This window comes from Rhinolophus ferrumequinum, chromosome 22, assembly GCF_004115265.2.
Source record: "Rhinolophus ferrumequinum isolate MPI-CBG mRhiFer1 chromosome 22, mRhiFer1_v1.p, whole genome shotgun sequence".
Taxonomy (NCBI): Eukaryota; Metazoa; Chordata; class Mammalia; order Chiroptera; family Rhinolophidae; genus Rhinolophus; species Rhinolophus ferrumequinum.
The window spans coordinates 16,046,057-16,061,175 of record NC_046305.1 but is presented as its reverse complement, the minus strand read 5'-3'; the positions used below and the strand labels follow the sequence as shown (position 1 = coordinate 16,061,175).

Here is a 15,119-nt window from a genome sequence, read left to right as displayed (position 1 = left end):
GAACTTTTCTTCTTGCTGCATATTCTTTCATATCTTGCTTGTGCTTATCTGGGACCAGCTTGAATAAACAAATAATCTGAGAATTTTTTTCCCACTCCCATTATTTTTCCATTTCACCACTCTTTGAGGGCATTATTGTATATGTCTCATAGTTTAAGATTATGTTAAAAGAATAAACATCACCTGCTTGCCCCTTTGGAAGAGTTTAAAGGTAATTAAAGGTCATTTTATGCTTGACTGCCCTTATTTAGCCCACGAGTGGTTTTTAACACCTCCAGTAACAGGTAGCTCATCTCCTAACGCCACTCAATCCATATTTGGGCAGTTATTTTGTTACTGAATTGAATTCTACCTAGTTTCCACCCTTGACGCTTGCCTCATATTAGCTCCTGGGCCAGGCCACCCCCTCTCACCCAGTCCCAGACAATTAATTCTCCCTGGTCTCCAGACCCTCCTCAGCACCTACCCCTGCGTTTATAGGAAGGGAGCTCAACCTATAAGAATCTGGGATTCAAACCCAGGTCTGTCTGGTCAAAGCCAGACTTCTTTTTTTTTTTTTCAATTGTGGTATAATAGACATAACATAGTATTTATCATTTTCACCATTTGTAAATTCAGTGGCATAACATATATTCACAATGTTGTGTAACCATCACCACTATCTATACGAAAAACTTTTTCGTTATCCCTAATGTAATGCTCTACCCATTAAATAATAACCTCATTTTCCTTTCTGTCTATGAATATGCCTATTCACTTCATGTATGTGGAATTATCCAATATTTGTCCTGGGTCTAAAGCCAGACCTCTTTTTACTACAGCACCCTACCTTCATGCATCACTAATGCATTTTCTATGTTTGACCTTCCTAAACTCATTTGCTTCCAAGGAACTGCCTGCCATACTTTCGCAATAACCTCAAAGGCTTTGACTGCATGGCAAGGCAGGAGACAGTGCATTTCTTTGTCTTGAACTCTAAACGCTTCTGTAGGCAATTTCTCCTTCTTGTTGTTCCAGATTCCCTTTTATGAAAATATGAAGAATGGAGAATAAGTACCCCCCGCCCCCACCTCCAATAGTAGTCAATCTGGTTTTGATCCTGCTTTTTAAAAGACATACAAGTACATTTGATAGCGGCTTTTGGTTTGAAACAGATACTATTTATGATCTATTTTTCAGTTTGAAATTTCAAGCTATCTTATTAATAGCAATTTTGTAATCTTGCCTGGTACTAAAATTAAGTTCAAAGGCCTGTAGATTGCAAAATCTGCATTCATTCCTCCTCTTTTCTTTTTTCTTTTTTCTTTTTTTTTTTTTTTTTTTGAGAATCACATCTGCATTTCTCCATTCAGCTCTTCCAGCACCTCTACTGGTTGGCAATAGCTTAGCAATCTTATTTGTGAATTTTTACAGCACCCTGGATTGTACTTGCAGTATCCCGCTGCTCACTTTAAATCTTGTTACCAATCTTGGGCTTGCTCTTTCTCGCTATATTTAGTCCATTATTTTAAGTCCAAAAATCATTCTTCTTGGAAGAGAAGACAAAGACGGAAGTAATAACGAAGCAGTTCTTCTTTCTCTTTGTTTTTCCAGCAACATTATGTCATTGGTGCTCATTATCTCTTCCTGGTATTCCTTTTGTTCCTGACATAACTAAAAGAACATTTTTGGTTGTTCTTGTAAATTATGGGTCTTAATCTGTCATTGTTAGTGGAGAGCCCCCCCACGCTATTACATTTCTTCTTGGGAAGCCCCCTTTACTAATTTTTTTGTACTAACCCTGTCGAAATTAAAGGTCATGATAGAACTATGTAGGCACCCCATCACTCTCCCTTGATGGAATCATAATCTGTGATATCGTGTAAACAGAATTACAGACTGTGTGAACAGATGGGTGCCACTCAACCTTCTTTCAGAGTCAATTGCCCCAGATGTTGGAATAGAGTTGGACAACTAATCAAAAAGACAGTTAAGGTAGCAAATCATAAAAAGATATATGTACCTTGAATATTTTATTTTAACTTAAAATATACTAATGAAACAAATATATTAATTCACCAATCTTTTGACATAGGTCAAAGTTCTTTTTAGAAAAATTGATTAGAGTTCCACATTGTCAATTTTTATATCATTTGTGCTTTTCAGTTTTGAGTTCCTTTAACTTGGGCAAGTCCTTGTAAAGAAATCTGATCACAGAATCCATCAGTTTTGAAATTTTCAGATGTTTACTATTGAATTGCCTACACCTAATTTAACAATTCTTTTTAGAATGCTTTATCAAAACTTTCCATCACATTCAACTTAGTAACAATTCTTTACTTTTTGCACTAATATTTAGTCAGTTTGGATGATATTTAATTTAAATTACTTATCCACAATATGCAGTACAACTAGCATGAACAGGTTTCGAAGGAAACACGACAGACATTTGATAAGTACACAGCGTGCAAGTGGAGCAGAGGTACTAGAGAGTAGTCTGTTGAACTTGAGCCCTGGGTCCCTGTGCATCAGCAAGTGTGTTTTTCAAAGGTAGTGAAAAGCCTTGGATGAGTGGAGGATGGTTAAAGCGGACTCTGTCCTATGCTAAAATGACATCATTGCTGTTGCCCAAGGTTCGTTATTTCACTTCATTAGATGACATCTTTGTTACTTGGAATTAGATACAAGTAGCAGTTCCCCTGGTTACTTCCTTTCTCTATAGAGAAACAAAGTTGCTATCCAGTCCAGGCAGTAACTTGTCAGACATCCTGCTTTTAGTTTATCATCTTCAGTTGAAGTTTTGGTTAGTTGAAGTTTCCCATCGCAACTGTTTGGTGCCTCTGTGCCAGCATTATAAACTAAATTAAGAACACATCATCCATTACTTCCATTGGGCCAGATAGTCTGTTAATTTCAGTTTCATCAATAGTCTGTTAATTTCAGTTTCATCAATGATATGATATCTTTTCTTCTCATTTAATCCTCATTTGAATGCCTCTTCATCATCTGTACTACCTAGGTTCATGGATTTTTCACACAGGTGATAAGTGATATTTCTTTACATCCCTTCTTTACAGGGTTTTATATATATATATATATATATATATATATATATATATATATATATATATATATATATGTATATATAATGTACTACCAACTCCCAGTAATTATTATGAGATTGTATTTACTATCTTATTGTCAAGTTACCATGCTCTGTATTGGTCCCATATAACTGTGAGACCCATGAGAGTTTCACTGTGAAAATTTTTCCCAGTTGTTTTCTTATAGGAGTCTTATGGCTTCTCTTGAACTATTCTTTTTCTCATGACATGACTACAGACCTTTTGGGTAACTGGGTTCATGGTTTTACACGAGCATTGCTTTCTTTTTTCTTTTATATTCAATTTAAAGACCACCTAATTGTCTCTAAGACTTTCTTCTCTGTCCTCATAAGATGTACTCCATCCCTACCCAAAGTCCACCATTGCAGTATATAAAAGCATCAAACAGAAAAGGCCATCCTATTCACTAGTCACCTCTTCATAGTAAGCTGTTCACTTTCCCAATATTCTCTTTTTTTAAAGTCCTACCTATTGAGAGGAAGAGGTATAAGAGCCCGTCTTGTGCCCACTTTTAGTCTCCAGCCTGTGACTTCTTAGGTGCTAATGAAGCTCCTTTTGTCTTCTAGCGATATGATCCACTCCCACAAAGATCCATGGAAATCATGGGTTAGTGGAGCTTAGTATGATTCAGTAGACTGTTATATTCCTGAGATCGTCACCAGGAAGTTCTGCACAAAGCCCTTAACACCTCTAACAAGAAGTGGTGACTTACTCACCCTCTTCCTCCCAGGGCTTTCCACTTGTTTGTAAGCAAGAGGACAGAGACCATATCTTGCCTGTGTTCCCAGCACCATGTGTGGCCGATAGTAGGTGCTCAATAAGCATTTGTTGAATGAATATTGAAAGTCATCAGAGAGACTCATTTGGCCTGCAGGAGTGAAATATAAAAAAATAATGGAGAATAACAGAATAGAGATGCCCATGTGGTCCCTGGCTTTCAGTGGAGCAAGGATCTTTGTACCTAATAAAAAGTTACATGGCTGTTCTGATAGGATTCTCTGGCCTCTTGACAATTACAAGTGAAATTCGGAAATAAATATTTTGATGTCTAGACGCAAAGCACTAATCATTTGAGCACAAGTGAGACTGACATGATGGGACTGCAGAAATAAGGCACTTGGCATCAGGTTGTAAGAATGCCGTTCAGTGGAACTTAGATGAGGCAGGGAAGTCAGAAGACCAGCTTCAGACACGAATCTTTCAGAGCAGTAGCAGGTCTCTTTATTCTAGTGGTGCTTGAATATCTATGACTCCTTGATGCTCCACAGACACAAACAGATATTGGCAGTGTCCATAGAGGTAACTGGGTAGCAGGTGCTATATAGTGGGGCAGGGATAAATGTAGTATGTGGTTTCCCCAGATTTCTTTTTGGAAAAATCATCCTACCCACCCGACCTCTATATTTGTGATAAGCTTCAAATTCTGAGCTTTCTTTTTTCCTTTTGGGTCATATTTTTCCACAGTGAACTATACTTCTTTGTGTCGCCCACTGTGTCTAATATACCGTGCTAGAAAATTGAGCAGCTAATGAAGATTTTTAAGGTTAATTCATCTAAGAGCCCATTAACTGTATGAGAAAAGATGTTGGAAGTTATTTTTGAACAGTAATTTGCAGTCGTTGAGTTATTGGTTTTGATTTGCTGCACTGCATTTCCTTAGCAAGCTACTACAGATATTCAAGCAGCAAGGTGTGTGATCAATTTCTAAACAGTATGGTTGGTTTGTGTGTGTGTGTCATTCAGCATTAACATTTGATAGCTTCATTAATAAACCCCATTTACAACCTGTCTGCTTCTATTAGGAAAATGGAAAATTCTCTCTAAGAAATGGCATTGATGCATCGGCATATTAAAGTTACGGTGATTGGAGGACTGTTAATTCCAGAGAATCACCATTTTAAAAGTTGAAGTCTGAACTAAAACATTAATAACATTGAGATATAATCTCTTTTCCTTTCCTTTTCCAGGACAAGCCCATTGTTTTTATATTTATTGGCTAATGCAGGCTTCCCACAGAATTCATTCTGATATAATTTTGTAACAGAGAGTACGTATTAGTAGTCTTGCTTGCTCAGAAGGATTCTTCACAGACATCTAAATCAAAATGTCTTGACCAGGGGTCAGAGAATATGAAGTGGCAGAATTTTGTGTCAATATTCCTTTTTCTGCTATCCAGAACTTTCAACATATTATTAAAGGGGCCCATGACTCAAAAAGCTGAACCATTTTCCTAGACATCTTAGATGACAAAAAAAAGACTATCACGTTGTCTCCAAAAGACGCAAAACACTTAGCTCATTTTCATTGATGTTCTTATGTTAGCATGTTTCTTTTTCCTGTTTTGGGTTGGAAGATTTTTCTGAAACAATACTGATTTTCAAGTCACCTGGAGGAAATTTTCTCATAATTGATGTGACAAGTGACAGGGGCTGGTTTTATTGTTAGCACACAGAGTTACAGAGTTTGAGTGTGAGAGACGGCTCTCACCAGCCATTACTTTGGTGCTAAATGTGGGCAGTTAGTCAGGCTTGAAAATAGACAGTGTCCAGGAGAAATGTGATTCTTTTAAAAATGGCAGCTCTTAGAGATGTTGAGTGAGGATACAGGGACCTACAAAGAAGGGAAAAGGAGCGTACCAGTGCATCTTTTGGGGATTAAAAACTAAGGAAATTAGGTTATTTTGGAAAGCAAAGTCAAAACCTCATTTAGCATGTGGAGCCTGTCCCAGGATTCCTGGCCCTGAGTGTTGCCCCAGACCTTGATCCTGGATTCTGAAAGTGACCGGAAACCAATAGCTCTAGAAACCAGTGGTCTTTCTAAAAGGGCTGTGTCATCTGAGGGCTGTGATGTCACTGTCAGAGTCCTGGCCCTGGGACACAGCACAACACAGCTGGTGGGAAATGATTTTCTTGATTGACATGTATTCTGTGTTGCCTAATGGATGGACAGAAATGTATTTTTAAGCTCAAAAAGCATTCTCCGGTAGGAATTCCATGAGCACCTGGCTCCCTGACTTCCTACAGCAGCGCTGTCTCTTGGTTCTCTCTCTCCTAGTGGCTTGTATCTACTTTGTGTGATCAGAATATGGGTGAAATGGGAAGGAATTTTCCTTAAGCAGCAACTGGGGTCAGAAAAGGTAGTGTTGAAGCAAATACTTAAATACAAGCAAATCATCCTCATTAAAAAGCTTTTCCTGTAGGCCGGATAGGATTTCTCAACAAAGGAATTAAACAGACATTGTCCTTACTTAAAAAAAAAAAAAAAAAAAGGCAACTCTTAGTATATTTTTATTGCACATATGTCTAAGATTAAAGTTTACCTACTAAATATTTTTGTAAAAATGTCTTTAAACAAGTGATGAAATTCAAGGCTTCTGTCTATTTCATTTGTGTTCTTCCTGCTGTGCCACAGATTTGCTCCAAAGCTCAGTGTTTTTATATTTTATTACCTGCAACATGCATCTTCTCTTTTAAACTGAAAACAACTAAATGGACTTTACAAAACTTAACTGTCATGCACACAGGAAGTGGAAAGGGAGAGTAATTACTCTGTTCTTTTTCTGATAGTTTATTACTGTATGTCTTGGCCTACACAGCTTTCATTATGAACTAGCGGCTCCCTGAAAAATTGTTCTATAGGTCAGTAATTTTGGTGTATTTGAGTCAGTGCTAACACAGGGGCCACAGGAAACTTTACGTTGTACCACTTAAATCGTTTTTATTTTCTAATGCTGGCTCTATGATGTACTATGTGTTATGTTGATATGGTTTCTGTTCTCGGGGTGTGAACTGTGGGAAGTTGAGTCAAGATCAGTCCTCTATTTTAACATCACCCACCTTTGAGCTGTCTCCGTATCCTTTCCTATGGTTAAAAACTTCCCTCTGTTCCTGAGAACTGTGAACATCCTTTTTATGGGAGACTCATCTGCTCTCTCCCCTTCCCCGTTGGAGCAACGGACTCCATCAACCAGGCTACAACTTCAAACACTCCAATTGCAAATTTGCCCATCATCACTTGTACTATTATGTATATTTCCATGAATTGTGGAGACCAGACCGTAATGAGGTGTGAAGAGGTCAGAGAGCTGCAGAATGAATGGTTGAAGAATTTGCTACAAATTAGGGCTAATATGGTCTCCTCCATCTCCCAGCAGCTGACCTGTTGCTTACGCTCAATTATAAATGCTTCTCTGAGAATGTTGCAGGAACATGACAACAGATATCAATCTGTGATATCAATAAGCATGGGACATAGGGACACTTCTAATTGGTTTTTAGAAACCAGAATAAAGTAGCTAGTATTGTCAGATATATGTTGTGTTCTGTCCCCGCCCCCCCAATCCAAATTCAGGAGGTCCTCCATGGAGTCTCCCCCAGATTCTTTAAATAAAAGTGTTGACACTTTAGATGTTCAACTTTCCCAATTTAGAACAAAACTTGTTTGAGTGGACAGGGAAAGGACTCCCAAAGAGCTTCAGTTGGCTTTAGTTTATTTGCCTGAATTTCTTCTCTTTCTTTAAACTCTCTCCTTTTGCCAAAGGAGAAAGTTTGCCAAATCCCTAAGTGGTTTGGGTATGGTTCTATGTGATGACCAGAATCAACAAAATGTCTATTGCATTATCCCAGAATGTGAACCAGAAAATAGTTGGGACATAAGAAAGGGCAGACGAAGTGAGTCCAGATGTCCTTTCTGTTGTATCTGTTTGCAGCACATTGTTCCTTTAACCAGCCGGGAGCTGTTAGGAAGTCAACCCATTCAACCCATATCAAGCTATGAGTGACAGAATGCTGATGATTTCACTATATCTTTTCTGTTCGGAAATAGAAAGGGCCTCCTCATACTTTTATAAAGATTATTTTTGTTTGTTTGTTTGTCTTGTTCCTTTGTTGCTTTCAGTTTTATATCCTACATATGAATAAAGTCATGGTTCTTGACTTTTTCTGTCTGACTTATTTTGGTTAGCATAATAATCTCAAGATCTATCCATGTTGTCGCAAAAACTCATAGACACAGACAACAGTTTAGTGGTTACCAGATGGTGAATGGGAGGGGGAGGTAGAAGAAGGAAAAGGGGGTCAAATACATGGTGATGGAAGGAGAGCTGACTCTGGGTGGTGAACACACAATGCAGCACATAGATGAAATGTTATAGAAAGGTACACTCGAAACCTATGTAATTGTAGTAACCAATGCCACCCCAATAAACGTAATTAATTAATTAATTTAAAAAGATTATTTTGTCTGTTAACTGAGAATGCAGAATGTACTTAAGCATTTTTACTCATGGAACTAATGAGAGCAAGTCTTCAAAAATGTTATTGTACAAGTGTTTTGCTTCACTTTCTTGCCAAATGCCTGCTTAATAGTAGGTTCATACAAATCATAATATTGTCACAGGTTTTAAGGCAATAGAAATCCTCTCCCCAGCCCCTGACTAAAATAGTGTATACTATTATACACTAATTAGGATCCTATATCTACCTGTCACTGTGCTTTCATCAGAAAAGCATTTAAAAGGAATACATCACGAATTGTTTCCCCCCCCCATATTGTTAAGCCTTTTGCTGCTGAGTGGTGTGTGTGTGGGACGGGAGGGGAGTCTGTGGTACTACATGCTTTGAGGAATTTCAAAAGTTCCAAGTCACTACCAGGCCTGCAAAAGTCATTTGGGGAAATGTCTTCACTATAATGCTCCCATGCTACCATTCGCAATCGCTGATTTCTCCAAAACTGGGTGTCTTGCCGCGGATGTGGAGATTCTTCTTTAGCCTCTGCATTCCAATTCTGTTGGTGCCACAGCAGGAGGAGCTGTTCTAGCAAGCCAGAGGCCTTGGTTGCTGGCCTCTCTGGCCCGAATGGTGTCTGGATGACCACACAGTCTTTCTCCGAGCCAAGGGGCGTCTCCTCATCACCCAGGTCAGCCCTCAACCTGACCTCCTCATCCCTTTCCTCTTACTCTCGATCCGGAGCCTTTGCTTCCTCATCTTGGAAACAGGCTGAAATCTTTTCTGTCTTAACGCACATCATCATCACCTTCTCCAGCGTCACTACTAAGACATCCTTCCTTTGACCTTTTCACGTGTTATTCCTTGGGCTGCCATCCCATCTCTCTCCTTTCCTTCACCACCACCGTTTTCACAGGAGTGAGGTTTTATATTCATTACCTTCTCTCACTCTCACTCCTTATCACCCTTTATTCCTGTCTGCACCTTCACTTGTCTGCTAAAACTACTAGAGTGGACCCTTGAACAACACGGGTTCGAACTGCACGGGTCCACTTATAGGCGGATTCTTTTTTTCATCTTGTAAACAGACAACATAAGTTTAAGGTATCAATGAATATAATACAGTACTGTAAATGTATTTTCTCTTCCTTATGATTTCCTTAATAACATGTTCTTTTCTCTAGCTTACTTTATCGTTAAGAATACAGTATATAATACATATAACACAGAATATGTGTTAACCGACTGTTTATGTTATCGGGAAGGCTCCCAGTCCACAGTAGGCTCTTAGTAGTTAAGTTTTGGGCAAACCAAAAGTTATATGTGGATTTCAACACAGTGCGGGGCCAGTGTCCTTAACCCCCATGTTGTTCAAGGGTTATCAGTAACCTCTATTTATGTAATCCATTTTTCTCAGTCTTCCTCTTCCTTTTCCTACTGTTGAGATAACCGCTTTCATTTGAATCTCTTTTTTGACCTTGGTTTCCATGAACAAGGCTGTCCTATGGTTTTCCTTTATCCCTAGCTAGTCTGCCTCTTGCCCCATCCCTGTTTTTCTTCTCCACGTTGGGAAATGTGAGATTATTCTAAACTCTATCTGCTCTCTTTTCTTCTGTTTCTGTATTCCAGTTCTGGATATCTCCTTTGTGACCTAACTCTCAAGTATACACATCAATGTAGATGATTTTCTTCTGAGTGCTAATTCTGAATCACCATCTGCTTATTGGATATTTTCTCCGGAAGATCTTCTCAGAGACACCCCAGAACTAGATATTGGCCATCGAAAACTTTAATTTATTCGGAATTTTCCAAGTGCTAGGTGAGAATCTGGAGATACAAAGATGAATCGGATGTATCTCTCCCACCAGGGGTTTACAATCTGGTTTGGGAGACAGAGGTCTAACTGTGCGATAATAAGAGTGGCCAGTGCATACTGAGCATTGACCTTGGGAGGTTTGGTGCAGATCCCTTGATGTGACTTACCCCATGTCTTCCCAACCAATCCTTTAGGTATCAGTATCTGCATTTCATAGATGAGGAAGTCAAAACACAGAAAAGTTAAGTAACTTGCCCAGCATTCTTTGGATGTCAAGTGGCAAAGTGGGGAGCTTAAAACCAGGCAGTCATTCCTAAATCGTATGTGATACATACATTTAAAATGTGTCTGGAGGGGCTTTGTGAGTTACAGACCGTGAGAAGGAGCAGGCTCCATTGGGGAGCTATAAGAATAGGAGAGAAGCCCTGGACTTACCACTTTTTGACTGTTTATGTCGTTCTCTCTGCCTGAGACTTTTTCTACCTTCCTGTCTGTCTTCAGTTATTTCCCCTGGAAGTGTAACTGTCCTCTGAACTCTGACAGCCTGATTTATGGCACTTATGTGGTACCCAGTGCATCCTGCCTTGTACGAAACATGCCATATCTCACCTCTGCCCAGCACCAGATTCTTTATAATTTCATCCTTATAATTCTGTGGCTTCTTGTACAGTTGCACATGATAGCAACTCAATGCACAGTTATTGACTCTTGAAGGAATGTTAGTCAGGGCCAGAGAAGTAAAATTATTGGAAAAGTAAGTCAAGATAACCCATAACCCTTGCCAGATGGAATCATAATCAATTTACTTGAAGAGTAAATTAGCAAATGGATATGTGATAATATAACCCACTCCAACTTGCTTGATTTAGCTGCTGCAGCCAGCTTTTAAAGATACAGTTTATCTACTGGCCATGACATGTTGGTCACCATTACTGTGGCAAACTGTAAAATTCTACCTTTAAAACTTTATATTTGGTATCTAAGGTCTCTCAGAACTCTCTAATTTTTTTGGCAAGAAGAATGTTTAAATGATCTCCATCAGAATCATTAAATTTTCTGAAGGGAAAGCTTCACAGGATTTAAAAATACATTTTTACTGTATTTTGTAGTGGCCACAAAATGTGTTTTTGACTTGAATGTATTTTTAATGTAGTGGCTTCATGCTGTCAAAACAACCACTTGAAAGCTGAAAATATGTTCAGCATACTTTTGTATTTATGTCTTAGTTCGAATTTCTTTTTTGATTCAAAAAAGAAAGGTTTCGTTTAATTTTATTAAAAAGAAAGAAAACAGAGAGAGATAGAGGGCTCTTGGAGCCATCCCCGTCTCCTCATTCTCTGTTTCCTGTCACAGACAGTCCTCCACAAAATAGCAAATTCTAACTCCAAAATGTCTCTAATATTCTCCTCTTTTATCCACTTCCATGTCACTGTCCAACTTCAAGCCTTTATGAAGTGTTGCCAGGATTATCACACCAGGTTTTAACTGACCTCACTAAGTCTTTTTTTTTTTTTTTTTGGTGTGTTCCCCACTCCATCCTTGATATGTTTGTACAAATTTGGACTGTCAAACCTGTCATGTTTCAGCTCTAGCCTTACCTATCCATCAAACTTCCCCAGGTCCCTCATACCACTTAGATGTGCCTGGTACCTGCAATGTGCCAGGTGCTTTACATACATTATACTATTTAGGTTTCACAATTGCTGTTTAAAGCGTGTTGTCTTTATCTCCATTTTATGGGAAAAACAAAAAACAGGCTCAGAGAATTTACGTAATTTGCCTGAAGTCGCACAGCAAGACAGTAAGTGTTAAACTGGGATTTGAACCCAGTTCTTTCTGTTTCAAGAACCTGAGCTCTCTCTACAACATTGTTGCTCCTGCCGCAGGCTCCCCTGGTGCCTGTCCTTCCTTTCATTCATCACATTTACAGTATTTGCAATTTGCTATTTCTGCTATACTCATTGAGGGCATCAGCCCACCTTTCATCTTTGTTTCTCCAAGGATTGCTCATGATAGGTAGTTGAGCAATATTTATTGAGTTCATTAATGAGCCAGACGATATGCAAACAACATAGAACCTCCAACCATCTCTGAGGGAATAATAGATACTACACTTGATCTTAGCCAAAAGGCCGAGAAGCGATCTGAGGGAATAATAGAACGTGGCCTTCTCTGTGTGGTGGAGTAGAGAAGCAGAAGCAGAAGGAGAGAACTAACGAGGGCTACTTCCTGAGTAGAATGGTTATAGGAGGACAATAAAAGTGTGGTGCAACCTCTAGAACCATCTTAGGAAGGATTTTAAAATCAGCTGCTGAATGAAGCCAGGAATGAATACCTAGATAATTTTATTAGATTTTTAAAAAAATGTTTGTACTGCCTAAGATTATTGCCTCCTTAGATGAATTTCTAATTAATCCTTATAAAAAAATGTACCTGGGTAAATAACAAAGGGACGTGGATGAGGATGAAGGAGAGTCTTGCAGTGTGGCTTCATACAAGACCCTACGTTTCTTTATTTGAAAATATTTTTATATTAACAGCAAGAGTGACTGTTGTTAACATGGTATAGTAAGCCAAAGAATATCCACCAAAGGTATCAGGTCCTAATCCCTGGAACCTGTAAATATTACCTTATTTGGAAAAAAGGTGTTTGCAGATGTGATTAAATTAAGATCTTGAGACACGGTGATTAAATGCCATCACATGTGTTTTCATAAGAGAGGCAGAGGGAGATTACACACACACACACACACACACCAGTCACAGGAAACTAATACACCCTGGGAGGCAGCAGTGGAATAATGATAAGTACGGTGCCCACAAACAGAGAAACAGGCTCTCTCCATCCCGCTTCCCCTGGAAAGTCTACTTTCCTTCGCCAGGTGATCAGAAACGGAGTCTGCCTCTCGATCTACATTCCTGGAATTTGTGAGCTCTCCGGTAGTAGTTCTTTTCTCTCTCAGGATCCTCTGATCCCAGCATCCATCACAGTTCAGGAAGGGCATATGCATTCCTTTCGAGTGTACATAGCTTTTACTGCCTGGTGATGGAATCTGGGAACAGCTATATTTGGATGCAATCAGTTATAAGTGGGCAGCTCATGTTACTTAATTAGTTTAGCATACATGTAAATCTTTAAATAGACTCAACTTTCCCCTGTTTTTGTGTCTATCACAAGGATAGGTTTGATTAGATCATAGCTATGGTTCCTTCCAACTGTGAACTTCTGTCAGTCTCTCACTAGTCTACAGTTGCTTTCAACTGTGAGCCTGCAGCTTTTTCTCACTGTGTAGCTTCTTCTTCTGCCACTAGACCCAAGCTGAGTTCTCTCTCAGCTACGTAAGTTCCTAGAGAAGGAGGATTGTTTTTCTTTCTGGATCCCAGGTCCTGGTCAAAGCTGAAAACATACTTAACGGTTGACTCAATTGGTGTTCCTGGATTCAGACCGTGGCATTTACCCAACTAGGCGTCCTTTGGGCCAAGTACCTACGTTTCACCCAGCGTCTGTGAACACAGCTCGATCAAGCCAGTCTGAATTCTTACCAACTTTTATTCTCTTTTTCACATTGTTTACTTTAGACCTTCCAGTCTCAATCAGGATGACATAGGTTATTTCCCCTTTCTTGAACCAGTGATCTTCCCATATACATTCTGAGATCCTTCCCAACTCTCATCCCCACTTGCGATAAGGGTTTGGTATTGTTTCCAATTCTCACAATGTCCGGGAGGTCACTTGGTTTTCAGATCCTCATCTCTGCATTACTATCGACCAGTATTGGTATTCACCAGAGTAGTTGGAATGCAGCTTTCTCTGTAAACACATTTTCAGCAGCTAATATAAGCCAGACATTTCATATGTGTCCAAATCATACGTTAGAATGAGCTGGGTTCTTGTTTTAAAGTTTCATTGCAATAGAGAAAGTAAATAACCACACAAATAATGAGATCAAGTGAGGGCGGCTGAAATATTGATGGAAATAATCCCAGGCACAAGTCAGTAAACCCAGGTTCTAGGTCCCTAGCTCGACACTGGCTAAGAATGTGGATTTGTGAGCATTCGTTTTCTCATATGCCCGGTGGGTCTGTGACCGTCTCCTTTAGTTAAGCTGTTGTGTGGATGAAAAGATGCAAATGTATGTGACTGCCCAGTATTATTCATCCCTGGTATACAGTAGGGGATCAGTAAGAGATTCTTAAATTAAAAGAATAAAAGAGTATTCAAAGGAAGGAGGGGTCACAGTTGAGTGGATCCAAAAGGGTTTTGTGGAAGATGTGGCGTTTAAGATAGGTCAGACTGGTGGCTCCTCAGGACGAGAACCGTCCATTTATTTATTTATTTATTTATTTATTTTAATAAATATTTATGTGTATTCCATACATTCACAGTACTTAATATACGTTGAATGAATGGACTTTGAAGGATGGAGAGGATTCTGACGGGTTGGATTGGACTTGGAAAAAGGGCATTCCAAGCAGAGAGTACAGCATGGACATGGGATGGAACAGTCATGCTGGCAGGACGAGAGTCCGGGCTGACAGGAGTATAGGGAAGTAGCAGAAGTGAGAGTAAATGTAAGCTGGGAATGTTGCGTGGGTATTGAAAGGGTTTCCAGTGGTAGATGTGGGGGAGGTTGTAATAAATTCAGTATAGTTCCTCTCTAATTTCTCTGTTTCCAGCCAATCTTTGGGGGAGGGACTTTTTTGTCTTGCTTTCCGGGTTATTGAGAGTGTATTGTTATAATTGTCATCTATTGTGTTTCTGCTTTTTGTTGGAAGGCTTGTAGGCAGTCCTTGATAGGGATAAAGTGTTTATTTTTCTATATGCTAAAGGAAGCAGATATAAAGAGGCAGGTACTGAGAAGGAAAAGAGAAGCAGATATGTTTTTCTTGTTCATGCCTGAGTCTTGCCTTTCTTAAATACTATGCTAAATATACTATATAGTATATTATATACTGTATAATTATATACTATAT

General features: G+C 39.1%; 1 protein-coding gene and 1 pseudogene across 2 annotated transcripts in view; one reads left to right on the top strand and one right to left on the bottom strand.

Annotated features, from left to right (window-relative positions):
- The window catches only part of NIBAN1 (niban apoptosis regulator 1), a 164,545-nt gene that overhangs the window by 57,642 nt on the left and 91,784 nt on the right, over nucleotides 1-15,119 (top strand). The window lies entirely within an intron of this gene.
- LOC117015476 (uncharacterized) lies at nucleotides 12,143-12,289 on the bottom strand (annotated as a pseudogene).